Genomic DNA, 20,654 nt, shown 5'->3' on the forward strand with positions numbered 1-20,654 from the left:
CCAAGCAGACTGCTAGGGGGGCTGCCAAGCAGACTGCTAGGGGGGCTGCCAAAGCAGACTGCTAGGGGGACTGCCCAGGCAGTCCCTCTGGCAGCGCGTTCCAAAAATGCAAATTAAGACTGCCAGGGAGACTGCCAAGCAGACTGCTAGGGGGGCTGCCAAAGCAGACTGCTAGGGGGACTGCCCAGGCAGTCCCTCTGGCAGCGCGTTCCAAAAATGCAAATTAAGACTGCCAGAGGGACTGCCAAGCAGACTGCCAAGGGGGCTTCCAAGCAGACTGCTAGGGGGACTGCCAAGCAGACTGCTAGGGGGGCTGCCAAGCAGACTGCTACGGGGACTGCCAAAGCAGACTGCTAGGGGGACTGCCCAGGCAGTCCCTCTGGCAGCGCGTTCCAAAAATGCAAATTAAGACTGCCAGGGAGACTGCCAAACAGACTGCTAGGGGGCTGCCAAAGCAGACTGCTAGGGGGACTGCCCAGGCAGTCCCCCTGGCAGCGCGTTCCAAAAATGCAAATTAAGACTGCCAAGGGGACTCCCTCCATACTTAAGGATACCTGCAAAGGAGGCTGCTATGGGAGCGGGGACTGCTAGGGAGACTGCAAAGCAGGCTCCATGGGGGGACTGTAAAGGAGACTGCAAGCAGACTGCAAAGGGGACTACTTTTCTAGCTGGGGGAATGTGACTGTGAATGCACACACACACACACACACACACACACACACACATTCCTTATGTTTTGCCAACACAGTTTGTGCTTTTTGCAAGTTTAAAATGATACTTGGCAAATTTGTTAACTCTAAGCAATGGTTAATATTTTGATGCAGTTTCATACATGAAACAAGAAAAGCACTGAGAGTGCAGATCTCCGCCAAGGCAGTGATTTTTTTATTATTATTGATTATTGATTGATTATTGATCTGGATCACCACCAAAAACTAATCATCTCTTCCTTGGCCCACATCTGACAGTTCCTGAAAATCTCATCAAAATCGGTCCATAACATTTTGAGTTATGTTGATGACAAACAAACAAACATACAGACAAACGGGTGAAAACATAACCTCCTTGGCGGAGGTAATACACTGACTGCTTATTGAAGGTTATTTATTATTGCATATTAGTAAGTAATACTGTGCCATATATTTCAGCTCCCAAGGACTGCTGCCAATCAAGGTGGAGGAGGATGTTAAATCTTTTCACGTCTTGCTTCAAATGCAGGCCAAGAACATAAATGGTTATAATTATTATCATTCATTATTAAATCTAATCATTTCGGACATTTAGAAATGAAAAAATTACAGTATTTATAAAAAAAACGGATTCATTATACAGTCACAAGAAAGTTCTTTTCTTGTTTCCTTGCTTTAATGACATCATAACAAAGTTAACTTAAAGAGTTTTAGAGGAAAACTTAGTCAAACAGCTGGTAAAACTGTACATGAAAGCAGTAATTATATGATAGCAGCCAGGAGCTGGTGGTTGTAGAGTTACTGTCAACATCTTTTTACACTACATTTAACTGAATACACATTTTAACTGAATTATATTTTAATATTTTCATCTTTCATTTTTCAGGGTTGTCAGTGCACATCTATTATTAGCTCTGTGGCAGCCAGTTTGAACACTTCAGAATATCGTTTTCTTAAAACACCTTTATTTTACTGGTACAATAAACTATTGATTAAATGTTATTAAATGGGTTTTGTCTTTCTTTCTTTTCTAAATAAAAGAGAAAAATTTGTTAACAGGTGATTTGAATATTTATAAGTAGCCAGCAATGTTGAAGGGTGGGATGCTTAAGGGGGGGTTGTCGTTATCCGATAAAGTGGATTTTCTTTATTCGTTTAGTTGATCCAACTTGGGATACGTCACAGTAATGGTACCATGATAGGTTTTGGACCCTTTCCAGCAAAAGGGCAATTTTTTCAAACCAACATCCTCGAATATGGGCCTTAACAAATAATTTGGCCTGTACACCATAAATGGATTTTGATTATAGTTCAAAAACTTCGACTTTCATCCAAACTTTTTTTTTCATTTATAACTATATCCATATGTGACTTTCAAATAATGTTTTTATTTTTATGAACTGTCCCTTAAAGTAGAAAATTTCCTTCATGGGGTTTTAATTTAAAACCTCTACATCACTCAACTAAAAAAGAAATGACCACTTTATGTCATTCTCTGCTTTTACTGAAACAAAAACAAACCCAACTCTTGGTTACTGTCATGGCAGGAAGTTTTATTACAAAAAGTGTGCCAGATGTTAACAGCACTGAAGACAGAGCCCTGACAGAAATATCTGTACATTATTATGTACTCCTTTAATGCACTCATGAAACATGCACATACAAATACTAGCTAATACATACCTTAACTTGTAAAGATAATGCTGCAGTAAATTAGGGACCACAGTTGTAGATGTCTAAGTTTAAACACACTGGACAATTTGGAGAAGAATAAATACATGCCAGGCTCATACAATGTAAACTGGCTAGTACAAGTGTAATCGTTCAAAAATGTAACTAAATCAATGTCATGCTTGCTTTATACATAAAAGAAAATAACTTTATAAAAGAAGATTCAAAGAGAAACAAATATTTAGAAAAACGGATTAACTAATAAATGCACATATCAATTCCATTTTCAACTGTTATCATTTTGAACACAAATCTGTCACTCAAAAGACAACACCTCACACTGACTGTTATCAGTAACAGGTAAACAATTCACAGAAAACCATCAGAGAAAAAGATGGGCGAAAAAAAAAACTAAGGACACCCAGGAGTCCCTCCTTCCACAAGGCAGAGATTTAAGATTGTACAACTTTTAACACAGCCCAATACACAAGTTGTGCAACAGTTAAGGAAAGAGAAATTATTTCCAAAGTCTGATGATAAACACTGAAATTTTAAAAAAATAGGGCTGTAATTGGGACATTATTGTTTCATACGGAATTTACTAACAGCAGAGTAATAGACTGTAGAGACAGGCATACCTGGAAGAAAAGATGTCCCACACAAGCCCATCATTATATACCTTACTAGTCATATTGTTTATTGTGTTGCAAGGAACCAGTCTGAAAAAGAAATGATAATACCGATATAATAAATGAAAATTAATTTTCAGATAATCTGACAGCTGGAGGTGTTTGGTAAGGGAACTGTCCTAGGAGGCAAGGTCACCCATCATGGTGTCAACCTTGCAATACACAATAATTTGGGTGTCCCTTCTCTGAGGGCAGAGGTGCTGCTGCCCACAGCTTTCACTTAGAGTGAAAATCTGTAAAGCCACAAATAGTATAATTTTTTTTTAATATCAAAATGAGAAAATGATGATATAAGATTAAAATAACTTGCTTTTAAACTCAAAAAGAAAATGAAAGTTCCACATGTTTAGGTATTTTTATACCTTTATCAATTCCTCACAGGGTACAGCTCTCCAGCCAGATATTCTCCTGCCCAAAAACTCCACCTCTGAGTGGAACTTTAGTTAAAGACATGGAAACATGGTAGATTTTATTCCATCTTAAAAGATAGATGGGTAATCAAGGGTTTCTTTACATTCCATGTTTTATTTTGAACAACCACGGCCACTGTAAGAGTAATCTTGACAAATAACTTTTTAAAGGCTAAAGTGGTGGACAGAGGAACTGCCCTCAGGGGAAGGGACACCCGGCATGGTGTCAATTTGCCAAGACACACCAACTTTTTAAAAGATTCACATGCTTTTGTTCAATCTATATCACCCTAACATGCATGTAGCAGGTATGATATTAATGCATGCAAGTGTTCAGTTCCTAACCAATCTGTATTAAATTTGACAACAGCTTTTATCTCTTAAAGCCCTCAAATGATAAAATTGATAATTAAAAGTTAACAATTAGGTTTGACAACAAGATAAAAGGTCAGAAAGAGCTGAAGAATAAAGTGACTGGAAGGGGTCAGGAACATCATGCACCTTACTCTTTGACATGAAGACTTCATATGCTGTTTCTCCATTTCAGAAAAACCAGGCAAAGTTATATAACTTATAACCTACTGTATAGGTTTCACAGCACATTGCAAGAGGCTGAAAAGTTTCCACCAATGAGAGGTTAACAAGCAGTAAAAATAAATGAAAAATAAATAAATAAATAAGAAAAAACTGGGAAGGCACATCAAAGATCATGGAGCCAGACATGATAGCACTGGAACTGCTGAGAAACACCAAAGTAAAAAGTTTTTATGAAAAAAACTTTCCAGTGCAATATGTATAAAGAAAAATAAATGACACAAATCACATTAAAAAATTTATAAGACATTAAATCCAAACATGAAGAATCAAGTGTAAAAATAATTTCACTTAATTAAAATGCACTTTTGAAGACCACAAGCTAATTAATGGTGATGCTTGCTATATAGAGCTATAAGCCTTATAAATGAAATGGGCAAAGTAAATAGAATTTGAGTATCTTAAATAGAGAAGTATAATTTTTAAAGAGGCAAAATAGGTAGACAAGTTTTAAAATTCCTGATACTCGCATTTAAATTTAATGAGCAATTTCCGTTAATTGTTATGTAAATTCAATAAAAATGCATGTTTGAGAGGATCCCCTCTCAAAAACAAGCTGAACATGGTATATATAGATATAAACAAAGGTCACCAACATCTCAAACAACTCTGTTAACCTCTTAGATGTGACCTTTAACCTAAAAGACAGATATTTTGGACCATACAAAAAACCTAATACAGTAAAACTGTATATATTCACTGCAAATCTAACCACTCAGAAAGTGTCATCAATGCTATATTGAACTCAATAAATGAGGCTATCCACAATTTCCAGCAATGAAAACATGTTCAAAACCTCAAAGAGTGAGTACTAAGATATGCTTAGTAACATGGATATTGAAAAACTAGCAAGTAATTCAGTTTCATGGGCTATAAAACACACTGAAAATGCTAATGTGTGAGAGATAAAATATTCAAACAAAAATGAAACAGAATAATTACCGTAAATGTAAACCAATCAGGCCGCTTTTCGAAAGCAACCTGCCTCTTTACCAAACAAATCCACTCAGTAAATTTAATATAAAACAAAAATAAGGTTTGGCAGTTACGGGGTGAACATCACCATAAGTAGTGCAAAAAAACAGGAATAATTACTGTAAATGTAAATAGATTGTGCCAATTTTCAAAAGTAACCTGCTTCTTTGCCAAACAAAGCCAATTAGTAAACTTAAAGTAAAACAAATAATACGGAAAAAGCTAATGTCCCTACAGTACATAGGGAGGTAAGAAAATTTGATTCATGAAACTCATATTATTATTTGACTGTCTTGAAAATTGCTGTATCCATCATTTTGTTTGTCTGTTACATGTGAAGTTCAGTAGTCCTGTGTCTCCTAGTACAGTGTAGTAGTCTTGAGTCGTTGTGTTCCATTGTGGCAGTATAGTCCTGTGTATCCTAGTACGGTGTGGAAGTCTGGGGTCATTGTGTTCCATTGTGGCAGCATAGTCCTGTGCCTGCTAGGACAGTGTAGTAGTCTGGAATCATTGTGTTCCATTGTGGCAGTATAGTCCTGTGCCTGCTAGTACAGTGTATTTGTCTGGAGTCATTGTGTTCCATTGTGGCAGTATAGTCCTGTGCCTGCTAGGACAGTGTAGTAGTCTGGAGTCATTGTGTTCCATTGTGGTAGTATAGTCCTGTGCCTGCTAGTTCAGTGTAGTAGTCTGGAGTCATTGTGTTCCATTGTGGTAGTATAGTCCTGTGCCTGCTAAGACAGTGTAATAGTCTGGAGTCATTGTGTTCCATTGTGGTAGTATAGTCCTGTGCCTGCTAGGACAGTGTAGTAGTCTGGAGTCATTGTGTTCCATTGTGGCAGTATAGTCATGTGCCTGCTAGGACAGTGTAATAGTCTGGAGTCATTGTGTTCCATTGTGGTAGTATAGTCCTGTGCCTGCTAGTTCAGTGTAGTAGTCTGGAGTCATTGTGTTCCATTGTGGTAGTATAGTCCTGTGCCTGCTAGTTCAGTGTAGTAGCCTGGAGTCATTGTGTTCCATTGTGGTAGTATAGTCCTGTGCCTGCTAGGACAGTGTAGTAGTCTGGAGTCATTGTGTTCCATTGTGGCAGTATAGTCCTGTGCCTGCTAGGACAGTGTAGTTGTCTGGAGTCATTGTGTTCCATTGTGGCAGTATAGTCATGTGCCTGCTAGGACAGTGTAATAGTCTGGAGTCATTGTGTTCCATTGTGGTAGTATAGTCCTGTGCCTGCTAGGACAGTGTAATAGTCTGGAGTCATTGTGTTCCATTGTGGCAGTATAGTCCTGTGCCTGCTAGGACAGTGTAGTAGTCTGGAGTCATTGTGTTCCATTGTGGCAGTATAGTCCTGTGCCTGCTAGGACAGTGTAGTAGTCTGGAGTCATTGTGTTCCATTGTGGCAGTATAGTCCTGTGCCTGCTAGTACAGTGTAGTAGTCTGGAGTCATTGTGTTCCATTGTGGTAGTATAGTCCTGTGCCTCCTAGTACAGTGTAGTAGTCTGTAGTCATTGTGTACCATTGTGGCAGATGATGATGGACAGATGATGGACTGGAAAAGACAAAAAAGTCAGTGATCAGGCTTTTTCCTCAAGATCCAAAATATTAGAATAATGAAATCTCAGTAAATTCATTACATCAAATAAACTGCCAAGAAATATTTTAAAAAATAAAGTGTTGTTGTAAGTCAAGGCTGAAGCACATACTATACCAGTACTGATAATAAAGTGGTGTGCTTATAGTAGTTTCTGGGAATCATTGACGAAATAAAATTTAAAAGGTTCACCGCATGGAAAACCATACACCGGGGAAACATAGGCCAATCATCACCAAGTGTGGGTCATTTAAGGACAAGGAAATGGTGGGGAAAGCTGCCTCATGAACGCCGAAGGGAAAACGATTCGGAGTCATTGAGCAATTTCCTAAGGAAATTAACAAACAAAGAAAGATGCTGATTCCGCACCTAAAGGAAGCTAAGACACACGATAAGAATGCTGTCTTGAAGGTTGACAAACTTAACATTGACAATCGACCATTTGACCCGAACGCTGGACGTGTTAGTGGATTGGGAAGCCCAAGACCAAGGGGCTCCGGGCACGCGCATAGACACAGATTATGAGATAGGAGGACCATTGGGGGGGGGGGGGGGGGCATCAGAACAAATTAATGCAGTGAGTGACACTTGTCTGAAAATGGGACCAGTGTACAACGTACGAGTAAAGACAATACAGTTAACAACTTTGGTAATTATTTACTACACTTTTGTAAGACTGGGTTCCCAAAGATTTAGATCACTCCATCTTGATCGACCAAACTCCCTGAGGGTTCACTCTAAATTGCTGTCAGCTTCTGGCAGCCGAGCGCGCACAAAAGTTAATTACCGCCTTGCAGAAAAGGAAAATTGATTCAATTTTTGATAAGACTGCTGAAGTATTGTTGAGTTCAGCTAAGAAAATATTTGGATCTTATAGATATAACAACAATAAAACTAAATTTCCCCAAAAAAAAGAATAAAGAGTGGTTTGGCAATGAGTGCTGTATCATACGTAAGGAGTACTGTAAATGCCATTGTAAATATAAGAAATATGGATCCACTATATTTAAACAAGGGGTTCTTGATGCCCAGAAACATTATAAAACTGTAATGAATAAATCTTTTACTAACTATAGATACCAATTACAAAATAAAACTAAGAATATGAGAAGTAGAAAATCCAAAAGAATATTGGAAAATGTTTAATGTAAAAGAAAAAAGTCTTGTAGTGATGGTGCGGTAGATCTAGAAGTAGATAATTTTTACCTCTGCCAAGGACGTTATGTTTTCACCCCTGTTTGTTTGTCTGTCTGTCCAGGCCCGTAGCCAGGGGGGTTCGGGGGATTCGAAAGAACCGCCCCTTTTGCTGGGAAACTCTGGGTAAGATTTGATCTAGGTACATGACGTTTTATGGGAAAAGGTCCACTTTTTCAGAAAAAGAACCCCCCTTTTGAAATTGCTGGCTACGGGCCCGCTGTCTGTCTGTCTGTTTGTCATCAACATAGCTCAAAAAATTGTGGATGAATTTTGATGGAATTTTCAGGGTAGGTCAGAAATGGGTTAACTTAGAAGTGATTAGTTTTTGGTGGTGATCTGGATCAATAATCAATCAATAATAAAAAAACTAAGTTATGGACCGATTTTGATGAAATTTTCTGGAACTGTCAGAAGTGGGCCAAGGAACAGATGATTAGTTTTTGGTGGTGAGCCGGATCAATAATCAATAATCAAAAATATCGAAAATTTAGGGGTGAAATGGCATTGGATGGAGACTTTGCTGCCTTGACGGAGGTCTCTGAGTTCTTTTCTAGTTATGAAGGTTAATGCTAATACTAATTATGAAACAGAGGCTGACCAGATCTTTGATTATAGTTCAATGAACCTATATCGCTCGATGAAGTTGTAAATACTGTGAAATTACTCAGAAATAATAAGTCACCCGGGCCAGACACTTGCTAAATGAATACATAAAATCATCTATACATATTATGGCACCATTATATTTAATCAGGAGTGGATTCAGGCTGTCTTCTGGGTCTTCCAGAAGACGGTCAGATTTTCAAGTTTTTATTGATAGGTATCTAATTTTTTTTTGTTGGAAGACGGTCAAAAATGGAGGATGGATCAACAAAGTTAATTTGGAAGACTGTCAGAAAACATCTCTGGATCCACCCCTGTTAATGTAGTATTTGATTCTGGAATTGTACCAGATGCATGGCTTAATGGACCCAATAAGCCAATATATAAAAATAAAGGATTAGCTCATGAACCATAAAACTACAGGCCTATTTCCTTGTTAAGTAGTTTAGCCAAGGTGTTCACATCGATTCTGAGCAAAAGGCTAACTACTTACTCAGATAGCACAGATATATTAAAGGAGAATCAAAGTGGATTTACAGCTAATTATTCAACAGCTGATAATATCTTTACTTTGTACTCTTTGATTGAATTATCATTCTTAAAAAAGAATAAGTTATATTGTGCTTTTGTAGATTTTAAACCCGCCTTCAATAAGATATGGAAAATTGGATTATGGAGAAAATTATTTAGTTACCAAATAAGTGGGAAATGCCTAAGGGTTATTATGTCTATTATGAATATGTACAATAAATGCAAATCAAACATTACTTATAACGGACGTTTCTCAGAATATTTCCCTTGTCAAAATGGAGTTAGACAAGGGGCAAATTTATCTCCCTTGCTCTTTGCTCTCTATCTTAATGATTTAGAGGATTTTCTATCCAACCAAAATGTTGTTGGTTTACAGACCATAACTGATGAGCTTGAAAGTGGGCTTGATGTGTATATCAAAATTATGGTGATACTTTACACAGATGATACATTACTGGTGTCAGAGACCAAAGATGATCTTCAATATCAACTTGATTGCTTTTTTGAATACTTTTCAAATTGGAAATTGCAGGTAAACACTTACAAGAATAAAATACTAATATTTGGAAAAGGGAAACAACCTAAAGAATTGTCACTTAAATATAATAATTATGACATTGAAAATTATGGTGATACTTTACACAGATGATACATTACTGGTGTCAGAGACCAAAGATGATCTTCAATATCAACTTGATTGCTTTTTTGAATACTTTTCAAATTGGAAATTGCAGGTAAACACTTACAAGAATAAAATACTAATATTTGGAAAAGGGAGACAACCTAAAGAATTGTCATTTAAATATAATAATTATGACATTGAAATTGTCAGAAGCTTTGAATATTTGGGCTTTTTTATATCTAGAACTGGATCATTTTATTCTACGCGAAAAAATGTAGTACAATGTACAGAGGGTGACCAGAATTATGTTTGACATTTATAAAAAAGCTAGACAACTAAAATTATCAATTAAATGCCAACTAGACCTCTTTGATAAGATGATAGTATCACTGTAGTTATATGGAGCTGAGATATTGGGATATGAAAACTTACATTTAATAGAAAAAGTGCATTTTAAATTTCGTAAGGCCACATTTTTTTTTTTTTTATGAATGACATCCTCTGGGGACCCCGAAATCGGTGCGAGAGGGCGAAAAAAAAACAAAAAATTAATGGATTAAACTTCTAAATGGCAAGAATACAAATTTGTCCCGATGGTTTATAGATTATTGTATGCACTAAATACAAATCATAATACTTCGAAGTTTAAATGGCTGGTGTGTTGTCACAGCCATAAGAATTTTCGTGCTACATTGCATTGTGATGTGACAAGTGAACAACTAACACAGTCGATACCATATGTGTTCTTCACTTCATGTCTTATCCTGAACTCACCGATAAAGTTTGCCAACAGAATATATAACAAAACCATCTAAGAAAAGTGCCCTGATGGAAGATGACACTCAGTGTACAGAACGTTTGATGAAAATTCCGACTTTTCTCAGCGTCACCACTTGCAAGCGCCATATATAAACATTGTTTAGTGTAGATGGCGCTGTGCAAGAGGTGAGACTTTGTATTTGTAATGGACTGCGACCAAGATACTTGTGCAAGGCGGGAGGGGGGTTTGGCATCGCAACAGATATGACCAGGGTCCAGCCACTGTGATATATAAAAAATTATTGTGATACTCCGGAGAAATTATAAGAAAGATTATCGTATCAGCGCCCTCTATCATTTATCGCTGTCTTCACTAGCACAATATGATGAAATTCATGGACACCGTCACAATCATGTTGAGACAGACTCTGAAGACAAATACTGTAGCATTAACCCTGTTGTAACTCAACTTCCTCGATTCTCCCGGACCATTACGTACCTGTCGACATTGACAATTGCCAGAGAGGAAGATTCCCGGGCAAGACCCACGCCCTCCACCCCGACGCACACCCACACACACAAAACTATTTTTTATGCTTTGGAAAGTAACGCCTCGGTTAGAATTGTGTAGGACCTAGTTAGCAGTTTGCTATAATAAAATACTCTGACTTTACAAAATGATATAGAAAAATCAAATAAGCAATTAAGAAATTTATTAAATTCCACTTAGAGTCATTCAATATTTTAAGAATTTCATCGGCTAGGCCTATTTAACAACTTGGTCATAGCCTACTAACAGCCTATTTTTAATCAATAATTAAAACAAGTCAATTTTTGCGCTCCGATATTTCGGTCTCCGTTGTGTGGCTTGTTCAAAAATAGCAAACTTTGACTCCACGTAGATTCTGTCGGCACTTTATGTTCCATTTGTAACGTAGCGTTGACGCTTTGCCAGTTAATTTTTCAGTGCTGCGTTTTTAGTAATGGCGCTCTTTCTAAATAGACGTCATCTTTAAAGTTCATCTTTGTGAATTACTATAGTAAAAACATACGGTAGTTATATAAGTAAAAAAGATCAATCTGTACAGTTTTTTAGAGACAAAAATTGTAAAAGTTTGTATAACCTGGTGTGTTAAAGTTAAAGGACATCAGTAAACACCCGAACGCTCTCAAAACTCAATTTCCCCGACTCTCCCAAACCTTTTATACCATCATCATACCCTCCCCCCATCATTTTTGTGCCGCTTCATTTCAACATATTCCTTTTAATCTAACTTTCTCTATTGAATGGTTCGTCGACATCTAATTTAAACTAAAATAGCATATTGTCATTTACTGAATGGTTCGTCGACATCTAATTTAAACTAAAATAGCATACTGTCATTTCGAATGACTTAGGTCATTTCTTTATAAACCTTTCAGCCGTCTCACCGTCTTGCGTTATGTCTTCACTAACACAATTGGCTGATATTTGTGGAGTCCGTCACAATCATGGTTGAGACAGCATCAAAATCAACACTCCGCAGCCTCTGGCTACCCTCTACCAGGGCCATAGCGTTTCTGGTTAAATAGATGGCTAATCTCTGTACTGTAAAAGCAAAAAATATCCACAGCATAATAACTGCGGAATATGGCTCATTTGAAATGTCTTCACAGTGACAGAGAACGTATTATGGGTTACATGTAGCAAGAAAGATTAAGAGGTTAAAACACGTGCGAAAGAGGTGGAGAAAAGTTAAAATAGGTTTAATTGAGACATTAATAAAATCGAAAAACAAATTAATTCAATTACAAGCTACTACTACTACATTTTGATGGACAATATTAAATTACACACAAGCATCTAGAACTTAAGTCGGAAATCACCACTGGAGAGATTATCATTATCAGCGTTCTTATCATTATCAGCCAAGGCTACATTTTTCACAGACGCCGTACGATGAAATCGAAATCAATTTTTCGTATATTTTGTACCGTAAAAGTGTCTATGGGCTAGCATGCTTACGTTCGGTACGGGCGACGTACTATTTCTCCAACATGACCTTGAAGTTAAGTGACGGACGCCCCACGAGTAGGGGCATATGGGCAATACATGGACACCATACGGACATTGTATACGACAAATGAAACCTAGGATCGGATATGTGGTAAATTTTTTTAATATATTTGGTCTGGAATTATGCGTACAATTTTTGAAATGTTTGCGGGCGCACCTGAGAGAAATTTCAGTGTGATATTTTTTATAATTATCAAAAACTGTTTGTGCGCGCGCGTTTGTGTGTGTGTGTGGGAGGGAGGGGGTTGGTCCTCCTACATCCATCCCCGTTATCCCCCCCCCCCCCCTTTATAAGGATAATGAAACCAGATCCGCTCATTGCTCAATCGATTGGTTTCCTAGATTTAATTGTATTGTCATCACACCCACGTGCAGTGAGTTTTACTTATATACAGCCTATGCCAGTAATATATTGCCTTCTATACTACTACTCTTATACTACTACTCTCGCTACTGCTACATCATCTTGTAGGCCTACTACTACATGCACTGGTACTACTACTTACACTGCCACAGGTATGCTGAGATGAGTTTCTAGAAGTCTCTAATTAGATGCTGTCGGGGACAACCTGAAAATATCTGTTCCCCGTGAGTTAGTACGACTGCTGTAACGAACTGATATTTTAGTATGTCTCCCTTCCTCTCTCCTACATCCATCCCCGTTATCCCCCCCCACCACCACCACATTCCCCTTCAAACACTCCAATCATTGCAATACACGTACATGCTATCCCCCCCCCCCCTCCAGTCTCACTTTATGTCTTCACTAACACAATGGGGTGATGTCTGTGGAATCCGTCACAATCATGGTTGAGACGGCATCGGAATCGGCTGGAGTCTTATCTCGCTTGTATTGTTGAAAGGACAGTAGTAACCTCTACCAGGGCCACACGGAGAATTCTTCATTCAAATGTCACAGATATTTTTCTGTCTAATGCTGCACCAGTTTTTATGTTGTCCAGCGAGAAACTTTGAAAACAAAAATAATGAAACGCCACCCTTTCCCCAGCCGACCCCTAGAGGAGAGTAGACTGCCCATTGGTCATGTTGGCTGCCTTCCCCACCTTCGGCTCCGTCCCAGACAGCCTCAGTGATCTGGCCCACGTCTGGCCCAGATCTGGCAACGTCTGGCAATGTCTGGCAAAAGGTATGGCCCACGTATGGCTTGCCACATGTGGGCCAGATGTGGCAATGTTTGGGCCAGATCTGGCCCAGACATTGCCACATCTGGCCCAGTCCACATTTGCTCATATGGCCAGATGTCGGCCCAGATCTGGCAATATCTGGCAAATGTATGGCATGCCAGATGTGGGCCAGATGTGGGCCAGATCATATTCAAATGGGCCAGATTAGGGCCAGACATGGACCACATATGGCCCAGAATATTTTTTTTTTCTTTTTTTTAATTATTTTTAATTATTCAATAAGATTACTATAAAAAAGACATACAAGATTCAAGATTCAAGTATTTATTCTGTGCTAAAACCCTAAACAAAATTATTACACATTATATAACCTTGCTGGCAACTAACATGTAACAAATTAAGGGTCACTCCTTGTCTTTTTGTACAAAACAATGTATATTTGAAAAAAAAAAAAATCTACACTGCAAAAAGGTAAATATACAGACACTTAACAGGAGGAAATGTCACTTACATACATGTAAAGAAAACAGTTATAACAACAATTTTTTTTCAACACAAAGCTGCTCATCGAATCTGAATTAACACAAATTACAAAAATTGTAATTAATTATGCATGTACATGGGGGAGGGGTTTGAGGGGGAAATATTTTTGCACACATTGTCATTTTTAAACTAATTCAAACATATCATTAATAATAATAATCACTAATGAATGTAGTTTTGTAATGAATAAATCTTGAATAATGAATGAAAAAACATTGTTTTTTTAGTGATGGTGAGTTATAACAAAATTATAAATAACTATGCAGTAACTGTAATTCAACTTGCATGCTGGCTACAGTACTGTACATACATGTAAATTCTGAAAAAAAAAAATATGTATACTCCAGCACAGATATAGATGTACAATTAAAAGAGAATTACATGTGCACAAAAACAAACCCCAGTATCAATGCTTTTGAATTAAATCACATCATGAATCAAATCACTCAATGAATTGAACCAGTTTGCAATGTTTGCGCTTTTTTCAAATCCATAACACTAAGAAATGATACATCCGGCTCCTTGACAAGCTTATAATTATTAATGGAATCAACAATATGGAACAAGTAACTCTACCAAGTTAACAACAGTTCATTCAAATGTCAAGTCAAAACACAACATCCCTTCCTTTCTTGGACAGAAACGGTCCTTTCAAAACATGTTTATCGACAGTTCAGTCTTTAAAATGTCCTTTCAAACATTTGCAGAATAGCATATGAACTCCAACTTTTATTCCTTAAACCACACTGAAAATTCTCAAAACTTATCAACTCATATCAAATCCCATGTCCTTTCACTACTACTGGTCTCTTCCTTTACGTCACATTCAAATGTTCCCTTCACTTTTAAAGGTTTCTCAGACGTGTATGAATAATACTGTTTGTTTTCTAGTCCTCCACAAGAGCTACATTTATTTTTCTTGGATTTCAGCATTCTCCATGTATTTTCATCAATGATATTACAATAATATTGAATATGCACCTGAATCTGGTAATACACTGAGATTAACACCGCCTCTATTTCCTCCATGTCTTCTGTGTATATTGCATTGGTTCCCACACCAAATGTATATGCACTCCTGGATTATCATGTTCAAAGCTGTCATTTACATGAATAATAGTTTCAGTTTTGCAGACTTTTGCAAAGTGATCCAACGTTCCATGTTTTCTCAGTCAGGGCGTTTCTACTTCGTTTTTCATGTCTAAACTCGTAATGTTTAGACTGGCTTGGTTTGTCAAATGACTTCGGTTTCATCATACTCACAGTTTCTGGTGTTCCAATTTCATTCAAAGCGTTAACTGTCTAATGTATATTCATGTTTCTAACCTGTGTTTGGGAGAGTCCTGAAAATATCTTGTACACCTGTTATGTTGAATGCAACATAAGCGCGCGTCTCCTCTGTCATGTATTTTTAATTTTCTATCTTTGTTCATTATTCATGCCGTCCGTTGGTTTTGAAAAGATCAATCTTTTCCGTCAGCGAAGAGGTTAAAACTGTCTAGCCAACGCGTCGAGCGTGACCCTAATGTCTCCGGACTTCTGTACGGTTCGAATTCCGTAATTTCACATTTTTCCTCCATTTTTTCAAAGAAAGTTGGCTCACAGTTTTGCACTAGTGTTAATCCTCGTCGCCATTGTTGATGCCTTCGAAATAAATCGCACCACGAATCAAATCACTCAACGAATTGTATCAGTTTGATACGCTTGTGCTTTTTTCATATCCATAACTCTAAGAAACGCTACATCCGGGTCCTTGACCGGCTTAGCATAAAAAGCGGAATCTCACAACAGCGGAACGAGTAGTTCAAAAAAGTTTTAGAACAGTGAATTCATTCAAATGTCAAGTCAAATTAAACAAATAGCACACTTATGAGGGGACTTTGAAGAAAAGAGAGAGAGATAAATTAAATCAAAATTTATCAAATGACGTCAGTTCAATGCATTCAGCTCACTGGTCAATAAAAAATAAATAAATAGAAAATAAAAATTGAAAATGAAAGTACCATATCTGGCCCAAGTCTGGGCAGCATCTGGCAAAATGTGGCATAAATGCCAGACTTTGCCAGACTTGGCCCAGATCTGGCAAGTGTCTGGCAAAATGTGGCATAAATGCCAGACTTTGCCAGACTTGGCCCAGATCTGGCAAGTGACAGGTGAGATGACAGGTTAGAGTTATCGTTTGAGTCTGAATTGAGGTCAGCTTCTGAAGAGCGGAACCTTTTACTGTACCGGTCCATTTTAAGAGACAATTCAATGGCTTGGAATGTACGTAAGAGTGTTACCTAAAGGGACACCCTCCCTCCTCTCTCTTGGGTGATATACTGTAAATTAGTAGCTTTAAAGCGGGAAGCAAAGTTCAGAAGAACTTGCAAAAAGTAGTAAAAGCCTCTTCAGAGTACTTACGTGTTATAAGACCTCACAAAGAGTTCCAGTTTTAACTTAAAAAATGTACCTCTCAGTGCGAATAAAGTTGTCTGACATTACGAATGTATTGATATTTTAAAGGTGTATCAACTGCAGAAGCGTGTCAACAACTCATCAGAATTTGGTGCAATTATATATGTGCAGGCGGATTGTTTTTAACTTCTCCTGACTGGGTAGGGGTAATGGAGTATGGGTCGCTCAACGAAGCTAAATGTTTACCTGAGGAGATTTTAGTCTTGCAGTACTACCAGAGCGGATGAATGTTAGTGCTAGATATCGTTTTGTTGGTGCTAAATAAGTGTGTGGTGTGTTGGTTAATTTGACAATTTTGTGGTTAAATATGAGCGTTATAACTATAGTGCTGAAAGATCTGCGGCTAGTGTCAGTAAACGCCTAATCCGTTTACAAGGCCTGGAAGTCCCGAACAAAATTTTATTGAAACTGCTGCCATAAATAATAGATTTGATAAGTCAACTTAAATTTCTTAATCCTTATCTTCCCAGAGCAATTTCGTGGACATGTTATTAGAAAAAAACAAAAAAAAAAAACGTCAAATGTTCTTATTCATCTTGGGCATCAGATAATATTAGAGCTGAAACATCTGTCCGGGTATCATGACACCCTGCGGACACCCCCCCCCCCCCCCCCCCCCCCCCCCCCCCCCCCCCCCCCCCCCCCCCCCCCCCCGTAATGAACATAATATTGAGAGTGAAGATGTGATATTGAGAAAAATTATAAATGCCTTCTTTTCATAAAACTCTATCTCCAGGCAGAGGTGGGTAAACAGAATCATACTCATTCAGGTATCTCTTTGATGAAATTACTGTAAGTTTTAATTTATTTACCACTGCCCCAGACAGAAATGAATAAGCTTCGGAACTTATCTTCTTTTTTTAGTATTTCATTATAATTTGCTTAACCTGTTATACAGAAACCTCACTAACATCAAACGAAATGCAGATAAAATGTTTGTTTGCTTTCAGGAAAAAATAGAGAAATTGACAGTATTACTTTGATTAAAAATGACATGTAATGGCAAATGACCAAATTTACTTAAATAAATGTTATTAAGGTTGCCTCTCAGGCCTGTTTATGAGCGTTAACAACTTCCTGATTCTTGTTATTTATAATTATTGCCAATGCTTTTGTTTTTATTTCATTTTCTATTTTCCTAAAGTCAGTAAAACATTCAAGAAATGTATAAATGAAATACATGTATAATACAGATAAATCAAAACCAGAGTGTTTTCTTTTCTGGGAAGATGGGGGTGTCTTGGGGGAATTGTTCAGGGGGATTACCTTGGGGGGGGGGTCGTCTTGGGGGGGGGGGGGGGTTGTCCAGGGGGAATTGTCCGGGGAGGGGAGTCCTAGAATCATGTATCCAGTCAAAATTGACCCACTGCCATCACTGAAGAGTCAAGTCCTGATGTGTAGACTGTGTATTGACCCCCACCCACATTTCTCGACCCACTACCCAGTAATACCACCCTGGTAGTCGTACACTTTTCTACAAGTGTGTGCAAACATTTCATCTATTTCAAATAAGTTGCAAATACAAATTTCATGAAAAGTAACAATCTGCAGATTCATTTAAATTACACAGCTCGTTCTCCTGCTACTTACAGATGCCTGTAATGAGTTTCAGGACGCTCTCAGTAACATATGATCAATGTATTCTATGTAAGCTTTTTTAAAGATGTATGTCTCGAAATAGAATTATTTTTTTAATTTAGACTTAAGAAATAAGCATTATAATGTACAATACAATACAAATCACTTCTCACATATCATGGGCGTAACTAGGCATACGCACGGATGCACTGTGCGTACAATTTCTCGGCCAACCATGATATTATTTTATTTAAATTTAGTGTATTTTTCACGGAATTTATATCGAAAATCCTCTGCGAATTAAAGTCACCTGTATGTACAAATCCTCTGTATACGCACAATTGTTCTGACCCCCCGTCTTGCATACTTTTATTCAATTGAGATAAACAATGCCTGTTACCTTTACAAGTCCTATCTTAATCGTCCAACTAACTGGAACATCCTTTACCTCTTAATTGGAGGGTTAAGTGGCCTTCAACTCTTCTGTTGTCATGAGAGTAACGAACGCACTATCGCTGACGATATTTATCTCAGGTAAAATCTACCTGTGTGTTATTTTCAAAGAGCAGCTCCCGTAGACCTGGGGGCACTAGATAAAATCTGGACACCAGGTTTAATAAGGAGCTACAGAAACAAAGGAATAATTTTTCCTGCAAAGCTTCAAAGAATTTCACACGGACTTGATCCAGCTTAGCCCTCCAAACTAACAGGATGGCATGGGCAATTTTCACAAATAAATAATTAAACTTAGATGTATCAGAGCTCTATTGTGTCATATAATTGGTTGTTTTTGGGAGCCATGCACCCGCATGAAAGCTGGATGAAACCGCATATAAGTTCAACTCAGAGGAGGATCCAGGATTATTCGAAGAGGGGAGGGGGGTCCGCTGATGCGAAGTTAGCCTCCTTTTAAATGAATATACCGTTCTGGGTAAATAAAAGTATTGAAACTTTATTAAATCGCGAGTACATTTTTGACTTAAATGATGATTTTATCATAAATGGAAATTAAGCTACGATGTGTGGTACATATGCTGTGATTACGCTGTCCTTCATCTGTTGCGTTAGTCTACATTTTGCTGTACATGCTGGGTATTTAAAAAATCTGTGCGTACAATTTTTAAAGGTCTGGTTACGCCCCTGCATATACATTTCTCAAAAACATACGCATACATACATATCCATATACCCTACCATGCCACTTTACTGCGTGCTACGAGTAACTACTGTATAAAATAAATACATATAAAGACAATCAAATAAATATTTTTCAGAAAACATTCGATGTCCCTGAATTACGGATGCCCTCCATTTTTTGATTTTCTGTAAATGTATTATTTTACCTGAGAAATTAGTAGATTTATTTTCTAATCATCATTTCCAAGAATAATATCCGAACATTGGCTCCCTCTCGTTCACTAGATCCAGTTTTCGAGTTGTTTCCGCGAGTTTTTCACAGCATCAAAGTTAACGATATTATCTTTTATTTTCAAGAATTTAAAGTATCGGACTTCACTTGATTTGACTGACGTAAAGGTCACTACATTGTAAATAAAATTTAGTTTTGGGGTAATTTAAAAAGTTAAGTGGAATCATGTGAAAATTACCCAGAGGAAAGGCGTGGTCTCGTGTAAAATCATGAATAAATAGAGCAGCGAGTTTCCAGGCGGGAGTTTCAAGATTATTATAATTTATTCACATTGCTTGAGACGTTACAACGTTTAACGAGCGTGATTGATATCAATTTGAAACTATCGTGATGGGCGTCAACTTATCAATATTTTAAGCCAACGATACGCGCACAATCGTTGTTTAAGGTTTCTCTCTGACCATAGGTGCGCTAGAAGTCTGTTACAAAATTGTTGAAAGGGACTGTATACTATTGTATATTATTTTAGAGGTCCTGATATCACAGGGCGGGTTAACGTTAATATACAATGTAGTGAAACGTAGAATTCTGACGTAAGGGGATATCTAAAATGGGAGTATGATAAAAGCTAAGCAATAAATTCAACTTTTTCCATCATTATTCAAGGACTTGCATTTCGTCTGAAATCAGTTCAATCTTTCTCCACACCAGAGGTGTATCGTGGTCCCGGTCCGTCACGTGAAGATACTAGGCCACTGCTTTCATAAACTACGCTACTTATAAAAGGATAATAACTCTTCGTTTTTGCCAAAAAAATGAATTTTCCTGGAGTTAACAATTTTCCCGTACTTACCAGAGGTTAATGAATCCATTTTTACATTCACAGTTAGTCCCTGTTTTTTTTTCTAAAAAGTTTTTTGTTAAAATCTCTTAAGAGATAATAACAGAGTATAGCCATCAGTGGAGGTCACGTGATCTGAAGACAATCTCAGATATCAGAATAATAGCTATAACTGCTGTTTTTGTCGTAAAACAGAATATATTATATTTCTATGAGTAGTTCACAATGTTTTTATTGTGAAATATAGATCTCATATGAAGAGTTTTTATCCCTTTAACCCAGAAAACGAACGGAATGTGTTAGGTGTGATTTAGGTAGAGCAACCAAATATGTTAGAATT

At 37.5% G+C, this 20,654-nt stretch overlaps 1 long non-coding RNA gene across 1 annotated transcript; it reads right to left on the reverse strand.

Annotated features, from left to right (window-relative positions):
* Window positions 1-2,212: 2,212 nt before the first annotated feature.
* On the reverse strand, window positions 2,213-10,484 carry LOC147760182 (uncharacterized). The gene is made up of 2 exons (XR_015335716.1): window positions 10,341-10,484; window positions 2,213-6,571 (listed from the first exon to the last, which is right to left on the reverse strand). It is a non-coding gene; the product is annotated as an uncharacterized LOC147760182 (long non-coding RNA).
* Window positions 10,485-20,654: the final 10,170 nt, after the last annotated feature.

The sequence above is a fragment of the Lingula anatina genome, chromosome 8 (assembly GCF_051362555.1).
Source record: "Lingula anatina isolate TDL-2025a chromosome 8, LinAna3.0, whole genome shotgun sequence".
Lineage (NCBI taxonomy): Eukaryota > Metazoa > Brachiopoda > Lingulata > Lingulida > Lingulidae > Lingula > Lingula anatina.